This window comes from Macaca mulatta, chromosome X (assembly GCF_049350105.2).
Source record: "Macaca mulatta isolate MMU2019108-1 chromosome X, T2T-MMU8v2.0, whole genome shotgun sequence".
Classification (NCBI taxonomy): domain Eukaryota; kingdom Metazoa; phylum Chordata; class Mammalia; order Primates; family Cercopithecidae; genus Macaca; species Macaca mulatta.
This window is the reverse complement of record NC_133426.1, coordinates 23,950,916-23,970,234: the sequence shown is the minus strand read 5'-3', so window position 1 is coordinate 23,970,234 and position 19,319 is coordinate 23,950,916. Positions and strand designations below refer to the sequence as shown.

Below are 19,319 nucleotides of genomic sequence, written 5' to 3'. Positions count from 1 at the left end.
AATAGAAATTATAACTAAAAGAAAATCCTATTCACAATGACAACAAAATTACACAGTATCTAACAAAAATATATAATAAAAGTTGTGCGAGAGCTTTATGAAAAGTAGTAGCACATACCCAGAATTCAAATCCCAGCTCTATTAGCATTTATCTACATGAATCTATGTATTTATTCTATAAATTTGAGGCAAATATAAAAATCCAACAGTTTTCACAGAAATTGACAAACTAACCCCAAAATAAGCAAAGGGAGGAAAACAGCTAAAATAATCCTGAAGGAAAAGAATATATATTAAGTTTTAATTATAAAGTCATTATTATTAAATCAGGATAATATAGATATTGAGATAGGCAAACAGGTCAATGAAACTAAAAGAGAGAAACTAAAAACAGATACATATGCGGGAATATGATATACCTCAGGAGTTGCATTACAAATCAGTGGGGAGATATGCTGAACTATTTGATAAATCCACATGAAAAAGACATGATTCCTATGTCACACAATACAGAAAAAACTCCGGTGAATTAATGACTTAATATGAAAAAGCACAGTATCACTACAACCTTGGGGTAAAGGAAGAATTTATTGAAGACATAATAAAACACAAGCCATAAATGAAAAAAATTGAGAACTGGCTACCATCATATTAAGAAGTCCTACATAAAAAATTTTCCACAGAGTTAAAAGCCAAGCCACAGACCAGAAAAAGATATTTTCAGTGTATATAATCACAAATTAGTATCCAGAATATAAAACCCATAAACCAGCCAGCCACAGTGGCTCACACCTGTAATCCCAGCACTTTTGGAGGCCAAGGAGGGCCGATCACTTGAGGTCAGGAGTTCAAGACAAGCCTGGCCAACATGGTGAAACCCTGTCTCTACTAAAAACACAAAAATTAACTGGGCGTGGTGGCAGGTGTCTGTTATTCCAGCTACTCAGGAGGCTGAGGCAAGACAATTGCTTGAACCTGGGAGGCAGAGGCTACAGTGAGCCCAGACCATATGCCACTGCTCCAGCCTGGACAACAGAGCAAGACTCCATCTCAAAAAAATAAAAATAAATAAATAAAACCCATATACCAATAAGGAGGAGGCAACAATCCAACAGAAAAATGGACCAAAGGTATATATGCACAAGCAATTCATAGAATACTCTGATGGCCAATAAATATATGGAGGAAAAAAAGGTCAACCTCACTAGTAATCTTAGAAATGCAAAATGCAAATAGCAAGGAGATGCCATTTATACCCAACAGATTGGGGAAAAATTGCAAAATCTAATCCTTTGGCAGTGATTTGGAGAAACGGGATCAAACACAGCTGGCGGGAGTGTCAAACAGAAGACAATCTGCCACTTTGGCAATTCCCAGTAAAGTTGACAATGCACAGACTTCCTAAATGAAGCAATTCTACTTCTACTATATGTATATAATCCCAAGAAAGACAAACCATGTATAAGGATGTTCATAGCAGTAGTGTTTGAAATTCAGAAACTGCAAAGAGCCTATCGGTCCCTCCAAAAATAGATAAATAAACCACAGTATATTTATACACTGAAATACAAATAAAATGAATGAACCAGACCAGCAGTTTTCAAACTTCGTGGTCTCAGGACTCCTTTGCATTCTTAAAAATTAAGGAGCACAATAAAATTTAAAAAACAAAACAAAAAACAAAAATTAAGGACCACGAAGAGTTTTTATGTGGGTCGTATCTATAGATGTTCATCATACTAGAAATTAAAACTGAGACCTTTAAAAGCACTTATTAACCCATAAAAATACTTTTTTTTATTCTTTTTATCCCTTTTGTTGAGATATCTTTTATAACTTTTATTTTAGGTTGAGGAGTACATGTGAAGGTTTGTTACACAGGTAAACTTGTGTCACGGGGGTTTGTGGTACAGATTATTTCACCACCCAGGTATTTAAGCCCAGTACCCAATAGTTATCTCTTCTGATCCTCTCCCTCCTCCCTCCCTTCACCCTCTAATAGACCCCCAGTGTCTGTTGTTTCCTTCTTTATCTTCATCAGTTAGCTCCCACTTGTAAGTGAGAATATTCAGTATTTGGTTTTCTGTTCCTGTTAGTTTGCTAAGGATAACAGCCTCTAGCTCCATCTATGTTTCAGCAAAAGACATGATCTCGTTCTTTTTTATGGATGCATATTTATTTTAAAATAACTATTTTTCTAAACAAAAAATAATAATAAAACGAGTGGCACTGTTTTACATTTTTGCAAATCTCTTTCATGTCTGGCTTAATAGAAGCCGGCTGGATTCCCATAAGTGTTTCTGCATTCCATCCATTATGATACCATATGTCATGCAGCCTCTGTACAGTATTCCTATAGTATACACGAAAATGTGGGTGAAAAGGGCAAATAAAAAGTATTACAAAAATAGTTTTGACTTCATGGACCCCCTGAAACAATCTTAGGGATCCCCAGGAATCCCTGGAGCACACTTTGAAAACTGCTGGACTAGATAAACACATTGCATGGATAAATCTCAAAAACACACTGTTAAGTGAAAATAATATATAAGGTATGGTTATGATCCTGTTTATGTAAAGTCGAACACACAAGCGATACCTGATATTGTTTTGGTACATACATATTGGTACAAGTGGTTACTTCTGGTGAAAAGAAGACAGAAAGAGGATGGGGAGGGACCCTTTCAATCTGTGAGATTTTATTTCTTTAAACAACAAAAAGATATGAATCAAATATGTAGCAAAACATTAAGAGCTCTTAAATCTGGGTGATTCTGATTTTCAGTAATTTTAAAATATTCCATAACACTTTTTAAATATATTTTTTAAATGCCTAATGGCTGTGTACTCAAGGCCACACAATTTCCTTAGAGTATACTTCTTTTGAATAAAATACAATTACAAGATACCTGGGTTTTATAAAATGTTGTCTGGAAAAATAATTTGGCAGGAATAAGAATAGGCTGGCCATATTCCAATCAGATAAGGGGTGGCGGGAGGGGGTTACTCCTTGACCTGGTGCCCTAATAAGTGTGCCTTAATATGTATATCCCTTAGTCAAAAAACACACTGACTAGATACCTGATTTTGAACAGCTGAAAACTATTCAACTACATAAAATTCTCTGCACCCAATAACTGAAATGATTGCTTTTAGAGATAATGGTCCATATGCCAGGTACTGCTTGGAGACAAAGATAAATGAGAACTTGTCTCTATATTCACAGTGTAGAAGAGAAAAACATAAACACACAGTTCAAATATAATACATTAAATGCTAAATTAAGAGGAATCCCACCATAGAAGACAGAGAAGGCACAGAGTTTCTGAAACACAGAGCACTTTTATATAATACACCTGTTAACATGCTGTGCAAGTTTCCCAATTCGGGAAATACTGGGTTTAAGAATAAGTGGGATGAAAAGAAAGTGAAGATAGGTGAGGTTTTTGTAAGATGAGCAAACCTAGGAATATTTGTAAAGAGAGGATAATGATGCAAGAGACGGCATCACGGACAGAGCTCCGTCCCTAAGGAGGCAGCCACGGTGAAGAGCACGCGCAGAGCAGCAGTGGGCCTGTGAGAGAGCAATCCCTCCTGCAATCCCCCCTGCGGCAAAAGGAGGAAGGCCTAGGTGAAGACAGAGGAAAGGCACGAAGCGGAAGGGAGGGAGACTTGGCTCTTTATCAGATGGCCATCTACCCTTCTCAGTGAAGTAAAAGATTGGGTAATCTTTGCTGAAGGTGAGAGATTTCAAGGACCAGTTGAGTAGTTTCAAGAGTGAAAAAAAGTTTGGAATTGCCAGTGTACACAAGAATAAATAATACAAAGAAGATTATCAGTGACAGTTATCAGTCTAGATGGGTTAAGTGAGAGGAAGCATTTGCAATGAGAGTAAGCATTTACAAAAAGCAATGTGGAAAAAACATTGTAACACATTCTTGAGCATGTTTTCTTAAAAAAAGAAATCTGCATCTATCTGAAAAATACACAGAAATTAAAAACTAACACCTTATTTATCCAGGGTGGTTGGATTCGAAGGTGTTCCACCAGTCAATTTTCCAAAGTTTCCCAAAGTTTCAAGGTCTACCCTTTCAGGCAGAAATAATTTTATATTTAACCATTTCTAATTGAAACTAAACTACACACTTACCTGTCTTAATCACACAACTTGACTCTAATCTTAATCTTGAACATCCACTGTTGCTGTACTGGGCAGCAAAACAATTCTATCTTCTTAATAGTTCTTCTATGTCTTTCCCAGCTGTCAAAATATAAAAGCACCTGGTTCTTCTAAGTTTATGTTTACCCTTAACACCTCAACAACCACAGCCCGCCTTCGCAACTTACTTCTAGTCAGCCTCATGCAATGCACTGTTTCTCGAACTTTTCTAAACCACAGCCCTTTATAATAAACATGAGACTCGCATTCCCTCCAGCCCTTTCATGGAGCACTGCTGCTCATGACCTGTTACAGTCTAGAAAAACGGAAAAACTGAAAACGGGTATCTATGCCACCTAAAGGTTTACATCATAAAATTCTAGGAAACAGGCAGGGCACGGTGGTTCATGCCTGTAATCCCAGCACTTTGGGAGTTCAAGGCAGGCAGATAACTTGAGGTCAGGAGTTCGAGACCAGCCTGGCCAACATGAAACCCCGCCTCGTGGCAGGATCCTGTAGTCCCAGCTACTCGGGAGGCTGAGGCAGGAGAATCACTTGAACCCGGGAGGCAGAGGTTGCAATGAGCCAAGATCACACCACTGCACTCCAGCCTGAGCGAGACTCGGTCTCAAAAAAAAAAAAAAAAAAAAAAATTACCACGGGAATACTCATTTCTCATTTTCGTCAAATAATCCACAGCACTAGTCCTGTACTTTCCAACTATGGTAAATCAAATGTTAGAAACTCCTCCCTATTTGTGTACCACAGAAATTCTGACAACTCTGAGCAAAAGATTATTTCGGATGAGAAATCACGACAGAAAAAAGGAGCAGATGTCTTAACAGAGACGCATCGTTCCAAAAGTAGCAAAATTTGCTTAACTTCTGAACATTCTTGTAATCGTTCTGATAAAAAAAAAAAAAAAAAAAAAAAAAAAAAAAAAAAAAAACACTGATCAACGTACTACTCTCATTATTTTTCAACTCTGAAACTTTTCCTAGTCCAATGGAACTACTAAGTACCGTAAAGCACAGCTCAGGGAACAGACAGCAGTGGGAGGCGGGCAGTGGGAGGCGGGAGAACGGCTTGAGCCCAGGAGTTCGAGACCAGCCTGGGGCAATATAGCAAGAACCTGTCTCAAAATAAAAAATAAATAAGTAAATAACCAGGTGCAGCTCAGGTGTGCCATCACTCTTCTAGTTGAGGGCACCCCTGCTGCCTCCCCCATTGAGTATAAGACCCTTCACCTGGCAAGCAAGCTCTTCTGCAATCTAACTTTTCTAGCCTGAATTCCCACCACTCCCCTACCAATACCATCCACTTTTGCCAAACTGTAAATACTTACTGTTTACTGAAGAAGCTTCACCCTTGAAACGTCCTTTCTCCACCTCCACCTCTACCTAACAAAGTCCTACCCATCCCTCGGTAACCTTCTCAAAATGCCACCTATTAATACTTCAGGAACCCGTCCCTCCCTGATCCTCCAATGGGAATCTTGCTTCCCTCGGAAATCCCAGTAATTAGTTGTACCTCTCACTTTACTGCATTTCACCTTGCCCCACCTACCTCTAAACATAAGACTTCTTGCAGCCACCGTCTGCATTACAAGAACCTTTTTAATGTTTCTTAGCATCTAGCACGGTGCATCGCTAACAGTAGACTCCCAGTTTATCAAGAAAGTTGTACAGTGTGCAATAAAAAAAGTACGTTAGGGAATGAAACTCCGCCTTAAAACTTCACAAATGAAAAATCGAAATAACATGACAGACAAATGCACAATATGCACCACACTAAGTTGTCCACCAATACGAAAATAGAAAACGTCTGCCCTTCTTATTCCTCAATCAAAAAATACCACTAACAGATCACTAATTGCTTAAATCGTGTTTCAAGAAAGTTGTTTCCACATGAGTACGAATGATTCAAAATTTCATTCCTCCGCTTTCGTGTTGTGTAATTTTTTTTCCTATAGGACAAAAGAATGGCAAAAACTTTCCCATCAATCTTTATTTTTCTTTATTCAGATACTCGGGGCGGTAAAGATTGTTGGGAAAACAACCGCATCGAAAACACCTTAGCACCCACACAGATTTGACTTAAGCAAAAATAACATTTCCTGGGGTCCCGTATGCCCTGTAAGCTCAGGTGTCCGGACTGCCACCTGCCCCGACTGCCCTCGGGTGGCTACAGGCGCGGGGTAAAGGCGCAGGGCCGGGGGCTCTGAGGGTGAAATAGTCCCGGCGCCCGGGAGGCGGCGGTCGCCGCCTGCGGCAGCTCAGCTGAAACGCAGCGGAAACTGCAGCCAGTCACGGGGCTGCGGAAGGCAAGGCAGGAAGGTGGCGCTGCCGCCGAGCGCCTGGAGCCCGAGCGCTCATCATGGCGGCAAGGGCAATGGCCGCCACGGGGAGCGAGCACGCCCCTCCGCGCGCACACGCCAACGCGCCGGGCCTCCGGGGCCCGTCACCGGCGCCGCTGCTGCCGCCGCCCGCTCTCCCACCCCCCCTCACGGGCTGTAGCGGAATTTTCTCTCCAGACACCGCCTCCAAGATGGCGGCTCCCCCTCCCGGCAACCCCCTCTATCGTCCCCTGCAGCAAGCGCCGAGCCGCCGCCATCTTGTCCCCCGTCCCTCCCCCCCTCACCGATATTTACATAGCGAAAATCGGCCCGGCCGGCCTGCGGCCTTCACCTCACGCCTGCAGCCTTCGCCTCCTCGCCAGGCCTCACACCGGCGCGGTGCCCCGGGTCGGCCGCGGAGCCGACTCGGGGCCCCTCGGCCGCCTCCGGCACAACCGGGCGACCCTCCCCCAACCCCCGCCCGCTTACGGAGCGCGCCTCCGCCGCCGCTCGGGGCAGCCGGGCTCCTCCCCGGGCCTAACTGCGGCCTCCTCGGGGCCTGCTCGGCGCCGCACGCCACGCCGCCCGGCCTAGCGCGGGAGGGCGCCTTGCGGGCCGCCGACCAGGCCAAGACCAGGCCGCTGTGCGCACACTAGGCCCCGCGGCCGCGGCGGCACCCGGGACTCACCGGACGGGCGTGCGGGCGGCCGGCGACGGTGGCGGGTGCTGCAGGCCGGCCTTTCTCTGGAGCACTGGGCCGGGCTCCGGCTGGTGGGGCGGGCGGAGGGAGGGAGGAGGGGCCGAGCTCGGAGCTGACAAAAAGCGGCCCAGCTCCCCGGCACGGGCCCGCCGTCAGCACGTCACGTCACCGCCCGGGAGAGAGACCCAGGAAAATGCGGAAGGGTAGACAGGCCCCCTCCTCCGCCCGGTGGGTCCCTCTGGCGCCCCGGGTCGGCGCCGTTCCCGCCCCGCGACCGGGGAGCCCAGTGGCCTCGCTGCGGCGGGGTCTCCGGCGGCCGGAGTCTCAGTGACAGCGCCCCCCTTCTTTCCACCTCCTCCGCGCTCCCGCCCGCCGCCGCCACACACGCGCCGCTGCCGCCGCCTCGGCCGTAAAGCCCGCGCGGGGCCGCGGTCGGCGGACCCCGCGGAGAGGCAGACGGCCCGGCCGCCCCCCACCATGTCCCGTGGGCCGCGGCCGCCCCCCGGGGGCCTCCCCGGAGACCTACCGCCTCTCGCGCCAGTCCTGGCCGAGGCTCCAGCTCGAGTTGTTTGCAGGCCCTCAGACCCCCGCCCGCAGTAAATGTGTTTTCTTCATCCCCGTGGCTGGGGAGGAAGATAAATTTAGCAACCCCCGCCGTCCCCTGCCTTCGCTTTAAAAAAAAAAAAAAAAAAAAAAAAAAAAAATCTTTGAAATAAAATGAAAACGGGCTTGCCAGTCTAAAAGGGTGTGCGGGAAGGGGGGTGGAATGGGGGGAGAAGGGTTATCCCTAGAGCACCTACCAGGCCGTCTACTTTTTAAAAATAAGCAGTCAGAGAGCCAAACTGATTTTATTAGTTTGTACGGGGGAGGGAGATGAGCAAAGTTGCATTTTGAAACGTTTCGCACGTTGCAAAGAACAGGAATTTTCTGTGTATTTTCCTATGTACCCGTGTTTCAGAGCTTGGGGAGCCTGTGAAATATAAGACTGGTGTCATCGTTTCATAAATCATGAATTTTCCACATTCCTTAATAGAGAGGAGCCCAATTGGGTATGGATTTTTTTTTTTTAAACTGCTTAAACAAGCCTTTTGAAGTTTCAAAAGACTTGGGAGAGAAGAGGAAAATGATTAAACAGCACTTAACAACTTCAAAAATGTGCATTTTGCACTTTACTTAGTTTAAATGTTTATGCTATCTTTCCATGCTGAACTTGGAACCCAAACTCTTAAAGTTACTAGGGAAAAGTTAAATAGTGGAGTCTTTACATTAATCTGGAATCTGGCATGCTATCCTTCCACACAGCACTAAATGTTAAAAGACATTTGTAAACAATAAGAAACACAAAAATTATAAAGCAAATAGTATACTGGTGTGAAATCTCTAAATACAGAGGCCACGTATTTTAGTTGCCTGACATAACTCTTTAAAACTCCCAGAATGCAATTTGTCCCTTCCCTCAGACATCTCTCAATCACAAATGCTTTCAAAAAGGAAAAACAAAAGTAGAGTAAGAAGAAATCTCTGAGCATGCACTGGATGGTAATTTTCCTCGCGGGGCTTTAGTCTGAATTTTTCCGAGCGATTAAATTTCCTTTCAAAAATAGTAACAGCATGTATTCATTGTTTATAAAAATTACATCAGGCTGTGATACACACTTTCACAGAAACTTTACAGAAAGGTAAGTGAAACTAAGCAATGTTGTGTCAATCAAAAAAAAAAAAAAACGAGAAATAGCTTGTGTGCCCACATTAATACTTCTTGCGCTCCCAGGCTGGAGTGCAGTGGCGCCATCTCGGCTCACCGAACCTCCGCCTTCCGGGTTCAAGCGATTCTCCTGACTCAGCCTCCCAAATAGCTGGGATTACAGGCGCGTGCCACCACACCTGGCTAATTTTTCTATTTTTTTAGTAGAGACGGGGTTTCACCATGTTGGCCAGGCTGGTCTCGAACTCCTGACCCCAGGTAATTCACCCGCCTCGGCCTCCCAAAGTGCTGGGATTACAGGTGTGAGCCACTGTGCCCGGCCACCCACATTAATATTTCAAAACACTGATAACCAGCGTTTAAGTACTTTCCAAAGGCCTCAGTTTGATGCTACGGAATGGCAAGAATGGAAGCCAGGTTCCCTGGCTCACTCCTGTAATCACAGCATTTTGGGAGGCTGAGGCGGGAGGATCACTTGAGCCCAGGAGTTCAAGATTAGCCTGGGTAACATGGTGAGACCTCGTCTCTATTAAAAAAAAAAAAAAGAATAGAGCCTCACTTCATCATCCATGCAACTGTAAGCAGCATGTTCAAGACAGAAAAACCTAATGTCACCATTATTGTTAGTTTTTCCATAATTACCATCAAATACTTATACATCCACCAGTGTAAAGCACTTAAGAAAACAGTGTCCAAGGCAAGCATAAAAGAAAAAGATGTTTTCTCAGTTTAAAAGATCACAAGTAGTTTAGGGATTGATAACTTTCAAAAAGCCCTTTGTCATTACTTTTCATACAGGAAGAGACTGTTAACTTGGGTGGGAAACAAAGAAAGGATGGTCTAGTTCTATTAGATTAGATAAACCTTTATGAAAGTCCAGCAAACTTTATAAAGTCCGGTTATTTTATAGATGACTATACAGATAAGGTCAACTATATTTTCTTAAGTTTAAAAAAAAAGTAAAGTAATTTGTACTTTAAGCCCATTTATGGAAGTCTGTAAAGAACATTGTTAAACTGGTAAAAGAACAATGATAAAAATCATTTCACTAGAAGTACACTTAGTATTATACTCATGATAAAGTGAAGATGAAAAGGAAGTGTAAACAGCAGAGATCAGAAATTGTTTGATGTGATAAAATACAAAATGCATTTTATGAAAGTACTCACAATAGGACCTTGAGGACACCTAAGATCCTTGAAAGCATTTGGTAATTAAGCACCAGACATCTTGCACTTAAAGGACCTACTGCAGCCTATCTTGCCTTGATAATTTTGATAATTGTTTTCGTATTAGGCACCTTTAGAATTCTGGGCGCAGGAAGTAACAAAGATGTGCTTGCCCTTGGGGAACTCGAATAAGGAGGCTGTGTAAGGCAAAATAAAAACATTCCTAAGTACTTTCATTTTCTCAAGTAAACATAATAAAAGGAAATTTTATCTAGGGAGGTCGAGAGCAGAACATTTCAAAAGAGAATGCTATGAATACAAAATAGCTAGTTTCAAAGCAGTAAAAGGAATTTTGATTACGTGCTAAAATGTATTTGTTCCTTCGGAGCTGTTAATGTACATCAGATAGTTAAAAGCATTTACTCACGGTTTTGACAGTGTTTTAATAACTTAACTAAAAATCTCTGACATGTTTATAGGTCCTTGAGCCAGAAACGATAGAAGGCCTTTCAATCATTTTCCCGGAGAAAGATTAGTCAAAAAAGAAGCTGTTGATTTTCACTCCACATCAGAGACTGATGGGAATTCAAATAAGAAGTAATACATTATTGGCTTATGAAAATATGTACACCTTCTTGAATAAAGTTGTGGTCATTCTTTTTTTTTTTTTTTCGTATCCCAAACATTAAAAAATATTTATCTTCCCCCAGAAAGGCCCTAGTTTTATTGAACTAAGCATGCCCTATAAAAATTAACCATTTATCTGATACCTGATACTTAGGTTATACTTAGCGTGAGCAAGTCGCATCTTCTGTTGGAATTCAGTTGGCCATAATTAATGCCAATTAATAATTTTTCATCTGAGCCCGTAAGCCACACACTCTCCCCAAGGAGAATAATTTTAAAATAAACAATGACTGGCAAATAGGTGATTTTCAAGCAGTGCTTTTTACATGAGTCATTAGTTGAACAAGACATTGTTTAATTCCTGAATATAATAATCAAATTCTTCATGGATTATAAATCACAGGGCACAGCAAACAAACTAGCTCCACTAAAGAGATAAAAAAAAATCAATATAGAGACCTAGAAACAATGAGCAGTAGCAGTGAGCACCTCTGGTGTCAAAGTTGGGGCCTCTACAGTTTTCCACCAAAGGAAAGGGAGAAGTGATTGATTCCAGGGCTGCAGCAGGAAAGTATAAGATAAGCCAGGAACAACTCCTTATAGCAGAAAGCGAAAGAAGAAAGTATCTAAGCTTACTAGGAGTGTGTGAAAGTTTTCAGGAGCCAGTTTAAGAAGGCTCCAGTTGTCTAACGTTAAGAAAATTTGAATGTCAAAAAAATAATTGCTATGGATTGAAACACAGTGGATATATTAATGAATTTATGAGACTTTAAAAATGATCAACTAGTGGTGATGGTTGCACAACGTTGTAAATGTACTAGAAATTAGTGAATTGTATGTATGCTTTAAAAGGGCGAATTTGATAGTATGAGAGTCATATTTCAATTTTTTAAAATGATCACTTTTGGAGAATGCTAGGGAACCAATATTTTGAAAACCAGTAAAGGCAAAGAGATGAAGCCTGTAAGATCTACTCCTCAGAGTAACCAAATAGTTGATGAAGGGACCTTCCTTTTAATAGAAGTATTACAACTAATACATGAAGAAGTCCTGATGAAATTAGAATATCACCATTTTGCAACACCTAATGAATTAATGGACCTTGGCAATGATCATTGATGGCTGCTAAGCAGAGAGAAAACCAGAAATATGCCTCAAGACAGAAGGACAAAATGCTACTAGACAAAAAAAAAAAAAAAAAAAAAAATCAAACCTGAGTTTGATCCTAAGTTTGATTAACCTTCTAGCTCTAACTACCAGTTTACAGGAAATAGAGGAAACAGAGAAACATATCAATTAAACCACAGGGATGCGGTCAACAAAATCCAGTTGATGAGAAACTCTAAAGGACAAATGAAAGATAAGAATAAACAAATAAATTATAAGAAAACAAATTATAAGAAAAATTCAACATTTAAAAAATTTCTTCAATGAATAAATTATTAGAAAAAAATAGGAGGGGAAATCAATAGATTAGAAAAGACTTAAAAGACATGTTAATCAATGGCAGCGTATGAACTTCATTTCATTTTTTTTTTTCTTGTGGCAAGGTCTCTCTCTGTTGCCCAGGCTGGAGTGTAGTAGTGCAATCACAGCTCGCTGCAGCCTCGACATCCCAAGCTCAAGTGATCCTTCCACCTCAGCCTCTTGAGTAGCTGGAACCGCAGGTGCACACCAGCACAGCCAGGTAATTTTCGTATTTTTCATAGAGACAGGGTTTTGCCATATTGCCCAGGCTGGTCTTGAACTGGACTCAAGTGATCCACCTGCCTCAGCCTCCCAAAGTCGGGGGATTACAGGCACAAGCCACGGCACCTGGCTCATTTCAATCTTGATTCAAACAAACTGTAGGTAAGGTGTGGTGGCGCATGCTGTAATCCTAGCACTTTGGGAGGCCAGTGAGCTCAGGAGTTCGAGACCAGCCTGGACAACATGATGGAACCCCCACCTCTACGAATACAAAATAATTAGCCAGGCACAGTGGGGCTCCTGTAGTCCCAGCTACTCAAGAAGCAGAGGTTGGGAGGATAGCTTGAGCCCAGGAGGTTGAGGCTGCAGTGAGATGAGATCATGCCCCTGCACTCCAGCCTGGGAGACAGAATGAGACCCTGTCTCAAAAAAATAAATAAAAAAAAAAAAAAACTAAAAATGTGAGACAATTGGAGAAATATGAACACTGAATTTTGTCAATACTGACTGGATATATGCTCATATAAACAAATTATTGTATTGTTAATTCATTTAGATGTAATGATGGTGTGATTATGTCTAAAAACTAGTCCTTATCGGTCAGGCACAGTGGCTCATGCCTGTTATCCTAGCACTTTGGAAGGCCGAGGTGGGCAGATCACGAGGTCAGGAGTTCAAGACCAGCCTGGCCAACATGGTGAAACCCCCATCTCTACTAAAAATACAAAAAATTAGCCAGGCGTGGTGATGCATGCCTGTAATCCCAGCTACTCGGGAGGCTGAGGCAGGAGAATTGCTTGAACCCAGGAGGCAGAGGTTGCAGTGAGCTGAGATCATCCCACTGGACTCCGGCCTGGGTGACAGAGCTACACTCTGTCTTGAGGAAAAAAAAAAACTAGTCCTTATCTCTTAGAGATACATGAACAAAATATCTACAGATAAAATGATACGATATGATATCAGAAACAGCACTGAAAATAACATGGGGGGTTCAGGGTGAAGTGTGTGAGGGAATATACATGAAACAAGATTGAAGTTGGATGATGGACATAGTTGGATGATGGACATATGGGGGTTTGTTGCATTATTCTCTTTGTATATGTATTTGAAATGTTCCATAACAAGTTTAAAATATGTATAATATATACCCATAATATATATACACGCAGAAAAAATTACCTTCAAATTTCAAAGAATCTTTGGAGTAGGGCAAGCATTACAGATATTAGTGGCCTCCTTTCTCACACTTTTCTGTGAACCATATAACACTACTCATTTGCAAAACAATTAGCAGAATTATGCAATGAAATATATAAAAACTAGACCACTTATGATTAAGAAAACAGCAATAGTTTTCGAATTTACAAGGGAACACCTTGGTAAAGATGCAGATTCCCAGGCCCCAACTCCTGGAAATTCTGACCTAGTCGATGTGATGGTTAATTTTAATGTGTCCACTTGAATGGGCTACAGGATGCCCAGATAGCTGGTAAAACATTATTTCTAAGTGTGTCTGTGAGTGTGTTTCCAGAAAAGATTCGCATTTGAATCAGTAGCCTAAGTAAAGAAGGTCAGGCCGGGTGCAGTGGCTCATGCCTGTAATCCCAGCAATTTGGGAGGCCGAGGAGAGCAGATCACTTGAGGCCAGGGGTTCAAGACCAGCCTGGCCAACATGGTGAAACCCCATCTCTTCTAAAAATACAAAAAGTTTGCCAGGCGTGGTGGTGAGTGCCTGTAACCCCAGCTACTCGGGAGGCTGAGGCAGGAGGGTCACTTGAGCCCGCGAGGCAGAGGTTGCAGTGAGCTGAGATTGCACCACTGTACTCCAGCCTGGGTGACAGAGTGAGACTCCATCTCAAAAAAAAAAAAAGGATCTGCTGTTACCAACGCGGGTGAACATCATCCAATCTGTTGAGGCCCTAAATAGAACAAAAATTCAGAGGAAAGGTGTATTCTCTTCTTGAGCTGCCCTGGGACATTGGATTTCCTGGTTTTCAGGGCTTTGGACTCAGATCAAATTACACCACCAGTTTGCCTTGTTCTCCAGCTTGCATTAGGCAGATCGTAAGACTGCTTGGCCTCCATAATCACATAAGACAATTTTCATAATAAATCTCCTCTTATATATCTATGTACATATCTTATTGGCTCTGTTTCTCTCTGGAGAACCCTGACTGATACAGTAGGTATGGGATAGGGCCAGTTTAACCAGGAGTCCTGGTGATGCACAGACAAGTCATCCACACACCAATGACACTTTAAGAAATGTTAGTACATCCTTGTAAATGCCTCCTTGCCCACATGTATAAGAGTTTTTCTTGGAGTATAAATAAGTAAAATTTTCAGAATATGGCACATTTTCAATATGACTCTCCAAAATGGCTATCCTAATATACATTCCCTCCAGCAGAATATGAGAATTCCCAACTCCCTATTCCTTCATAACTCTTGATGTGCTCATCCTTTTTGACAATCTAATAAGTGAGAAATGGTAAAATTGTTTTAATTGACATTTCCTTGATAACAAGTAAGTTCAAGGTATCTGACTCTTTATTAGCTATAGTTTTCCTCATCTGAAAATTGCCTTGGAATAAACTGTCTGCTTTTCTATTCTTATTCATTTCTAGAAATACTTTCTACATTCTGAATATAATTATTTGCTAATTATGTATGTTACAAATATCATTTCCTTGTCTGCTGCTTGTCTTTTAACTTACTTTGTCTAAGGTAGTTTTTCTTTTTTTTTTTTTTTTTTGAGACGGAGTCTCGCTCTGTCGCCCAGGCTGGAATGCAGTGACACGATCTCGGCTCACTGCAATCTCTGCCTCCCAGGTTCACGCCATTCTCCTGCCTCAGCCTCCACAGTAGCTGGGACTACGGGCACCTGCCACCACGCCCGGCTAATTTTTTGTATTTTTAGTACACACAGGGTTTCACTGTGTTAGCCAGGATGGTCTCGATCTCCTGACCTCGTGATCTGCCCGCCTCAGCCTCCCAAAGTGCTGGGATTATAGGCGTGAGCCACCACGCCCAGCCCAAGGTAGTTTTTCTAGTTGCACATCTTAAAGTCAATTAAAATCCTGGGGAACTTTTTCTTTTAAATGAAACAGGGTCTCACTATGTTGCCCAGGCTGGTCTCAAACTCCTGGCCTCAAAAGAGATCCACCCACCTCGGCCTCCCAAAGTGCTGGGATTACAGGCATGAGCCACAACACCCAGCCAAATTAATGTCTTTATATTTATTTATTTAGTTAGTTTGAGATGGAGTTTCACCCTTTTGCCCAGGCTGGAGTGAAGTGGCTGGATCACACCTCACTGCAACCTCTCGTTCCCAGGTTCAAGCGATCACGCCTCAGCCTCCTGAGTAGCTGGGATTACAGGTGCGCACCCCCACACCCAGGTAATTTTTGTATTTTTAGTAAAGACGGGGTTTCTCCATATTGGCCAGGTTGGTCTCGAACTCCTGACCTCAGATGATCCTCAGCCTCCCAAAGTTCTAGGATTACAGGCGTGAGCCACCAAACCCAGCCCCAAATTAATGTCTTTAAATTCACCAATACCACTATACATTTTGTGGAATTAAGAAATTTGCTGTAGGCACATGACCAGTGAGTACTTTAATGCTGGTACATGCTTGGACTTTCTGGTTTTCTTGGTTGGTTTTTTTTTTTTTTTTTTTTTTTAAGACAAAGTCTCAATCTGTTGTCCAGGCTGGAGTGCAGTGGCGCGATATCAGCTCACTGCAAGCTCCGCCTCCCGGGTTCACGCCATTCTTCTGCCTCAGCCTCCCAAGTAACTGGGACTACAGGCGCAAGTCCCCATGCCCGGCTAATTTTTTGTACTTTTAGTAGAGATGGGATTTCACCATGTTAGCCAGGATGGTCTTGATCTCCTGACCTCCTGATCCACCTGCCTCGGCCTCCAAAGTGCTGGGATTACAGGTATGAGCCACTGCGCACTGCCGACTTTGTTTTTGTCCTAAATTTTCTTTTCTTTAAAACCTTCCTTACCAAAAATACATCTTTATAACTTTCTTCACATCTCTCCTCTACTTCCTGGTTCCTTTCTACCTTGTTTCCTGAATAACATTTTAAAGTCTGTAATTTGAATTAATCTTCAGATAACTTCTGAATTAGATAAAATTATTCTTTCTCTCAATAAAAACACATCTTCTTGGGTACATATTACATACAGAATTATATCTTAACTAGAATTCTTTTCCTTAGTAACTTTAAATTTTGAAAACCTAGGAAGCAAGAAATCCTGAGCTGCCTATCACATATTAGCTTTTTATAAATGAGAACCATTCCACGATTTTTAGAAACATGTTTCCCCATATCATAATCTTTTCTTAACTGGAAATGACCCAGACATCCAATGACCGGCAAAAATAACTTTAAGATTTTAAGTTACACAAAAAGTTCACCTATAGCACTTACTCATTGATATTTTATTTGTTTTTAGCAGTTTATCTAGATTATTTATAAATCATTTCCTTGTTATCTATTTTACAAACTGTGAATATCAGGTGTTCACCTTTTAAGAACCTTAAGGGTAACTACATGGGCATTTTCACCAATAACTCAGAATATTCTGCTGTTTTTTTCATTAAACCAATAATATTAAATTAGTCTTACTTGTTTAAAAATGTGCATAAAGATCATTTCGTTTTGGCTGGGTTTATAGTTTTATAACCTTCTGTGCCAAACCCTGATACCTCAAGATATGTAGCAGAGACAAATATAAAACCCAAACAAAAATGTATACTGACAACTCTGAAGACATTTCTATTTTTATTTTACCAATAATTGTATTTATTTATATGTATTTGTTTGTTTTTTGAGACAGAGTCTCCATCTGTTACCCAGGCTGGAGTACAGTGGCGCCATCTCGGCTCACTGCAACCTCCACCTCCTGGGTTCAAGTGATTCTCCTGCCTCAGCCTCCTGAGCAGCTGGGACTACAGGCACCCACCACCATGCCTGGCTAATTTTTGCATTTTTAGTAGAGACGGGGTTTCACCATGTTGGCCAGGCTGGTCTCGAACTCCTGACCTCCAATGATCTGCCCGCCTCGGCCTCCCAAAGTGCTGGGATTACAGGTGTGACCCACCGTGTCCAGCCTCAGTTGGGCTTGTTCAACCTACAAATGGGAATTCCTTTACAAATTTCCCAAACTGAAAGGAGCAGATCCTGCTGTCTGCTGTCTGGGCCCACAAAGTGCACTCATCCTATCTGGATGCAGTTGTCAAATTTCAAAGGCTTGGCCGGGCGCGGTGGCTCAAGCCTGTAATCCCAGCACTTTGGGAGGCCGAGACGGGCGGATCACGAGGTCAGGAGATCGAGACCATCCTGGCTAACAAGGTGAAACCCCATCTCAACTAAAAAATACAAAAAAAAAACTAGCCGGGCGAGGTGGCGGGCGCCTGTAGTCCCAGCTACTCGGGAGGCTGAGGCAGGAGAATGGCGTAAACCCGGGAGGCGGAGCTTGCAGTGAGCTGAGATCCGGCCACTGCATCCCAGCCTGGGCGACAGAGCGAGACTCCCTCTCAAAAAAAAAAAAAAAAAAAAAATTTCAAAGGCTGTTCTTCCGAGGCAATCAGAACACTGTTGAGGCTGGCTGCAGAGGGGCCAGAGAGAAGGAAACTCACCTCCAGCCAAAATTGCGTGGGCAGCTGCTCAGGAGGGCTTCTGAGACTCCCGGCAGCCCATCGCAGCCAAGCCACAAGCAAAGCATGCTGGGTCAGAGAACCAAAATCTGTTACTAAAACACAAGGGGCTCCATCTAGGTTCTGCTGCTCGCAGCACAGAAAGACAAATCACTGAGACAACAATGATTGCCAGGGAAGAAGGTTTTAATCAGATGCAGCAGCCAAGGAGATGGAAGATCAGTCTCAAATCCATCTCCCTGACCAACTAAAATTAGGGGTTTATATAGCAGGAAAGAAATGTAACTATGTATGGGAAAACAGAGGAAGCAATCATGATGAATGAGGGGTCTGGTGTCTTAATGTCTGGATGCAATGATCTGGTGAGTTTCAGTTATTTGATACCTTTTGAGAGGCCTGGTATCTCCTTGTCTGGATCTGGTGAGTTTCAAGTTTTAAGACCAGAAGGGTCAATTTCTATGTTTATCAAAAAAAAAAAAAAAAAAAAAAAAAAAAAAAAACCTGTTTTGGCCAGATGCAGTGGCTCATGCCTGTAATCCCAGCACTTTGGGAGGCCAAGGCAGGCAGATCACCTGAGGTCAGGAGTTCGAGACCAGCCTGGCCAACATGTTGAAACCCGGTCTCTACCCAAAATACAAAAATTAGCAGGGCGTGGTGGCAGACACCTGTATTCCCAACTACGTGGGAGAATGAGGCAGGAGAATTGCTTGAAGCTGGGAGGTAGAGGTTGCAGTGAGCCAAGATGGCGCCACTGCACTCCAGGCTGAGTGACAGAGGGAGACTCCAACCCAAAAAAACAAACAACCAAAAAAACTGTCTATGGGGGCCGGGCGCGGTGGCTCACGCCTGTAATCCCAGCACTTTGGGAGGCCAAGACAGGCGGATCACGAGGTCAGGAGATCGAGACCATCCTGGCTAACACGGTGAAACCCCGTCTCTACTAAAAATACAAAAAATTAGCCAGGCGTGGTGGCGGGCGCCTGTAGTCCCAGCTACTCGGGAGGCTGAGGCAGGAGAATGGCGTAAACCCGGGAGGCGGAGCTTGCAGGGAGCCGAGACCGCGCCACTGCACTCCAGCCTGGGCAACAAAGTGAGACTCCGTCTCAAAAAAAAAAAAAAAAAACTGTCTATGGGACTGTTAGGTTGATTTCAATATTAGCTTATAATTTTCTTTCCATGTGAGATCTTTTTCCAGTTTTTTGGTTTTTGGTTTTTGTTGTTGTTGTTTTTTGAGACAGAGTCTTGCTCTGTAGCCCAGGCTGGAGTG

General features: G+C 42.8%; 1 protein-coding gene and 1 long non-coding RNA gene across 10 annotated transcripts in view; one reads left to right on the top strand and one right to left on the bottom strand.

The window, feature by feature from the left end:
- ZFX (zinc finger protein X-linked) overlaps positions 1–7,904 on the bottom strand; it is a 67,831-nt gene extending 59,927 nt beyond the window's left edge. For 3 of the 9 annotated variants that reach the window (XM_077988324.1, XM_015127104.3, XM_077988322.1), the window contains exons 1-2: positions 7,183–7,597; positions 4,151–4,261 (exon numbers count right to left, since the gene is read on the bottom strand). The gene's annotated coding sequence lies outside the window, so the exon portion shown is untranslated. Of the gene's footprint in view, positions 1–4,150; positions 4,262–5,181; positions 5,292–7,182; positions 7,598–7,720 lie in introns of those variants that run through there. The other 6 variants (XM_015127105.3, XM_077988321.1, XM_077988319.1 and 3 more) reach the window with 5 other exon arrangements.
- LOC144338493 (uncharacterized) lies at positions 7,323–10,775 on the top strand. The gene is made up of 3 exons (XR_013412709.1): positions 7,323–7,422; positions 8,153–8,243; positions 10,548–10,775. It is a non-coding gene; the product is annotated as an uncharacterized LOC144338493 (long non-coding RNA).
- The last annotated feature ends 8,544 nt before the right edge of the window (positions 10,776–19,319 follow it).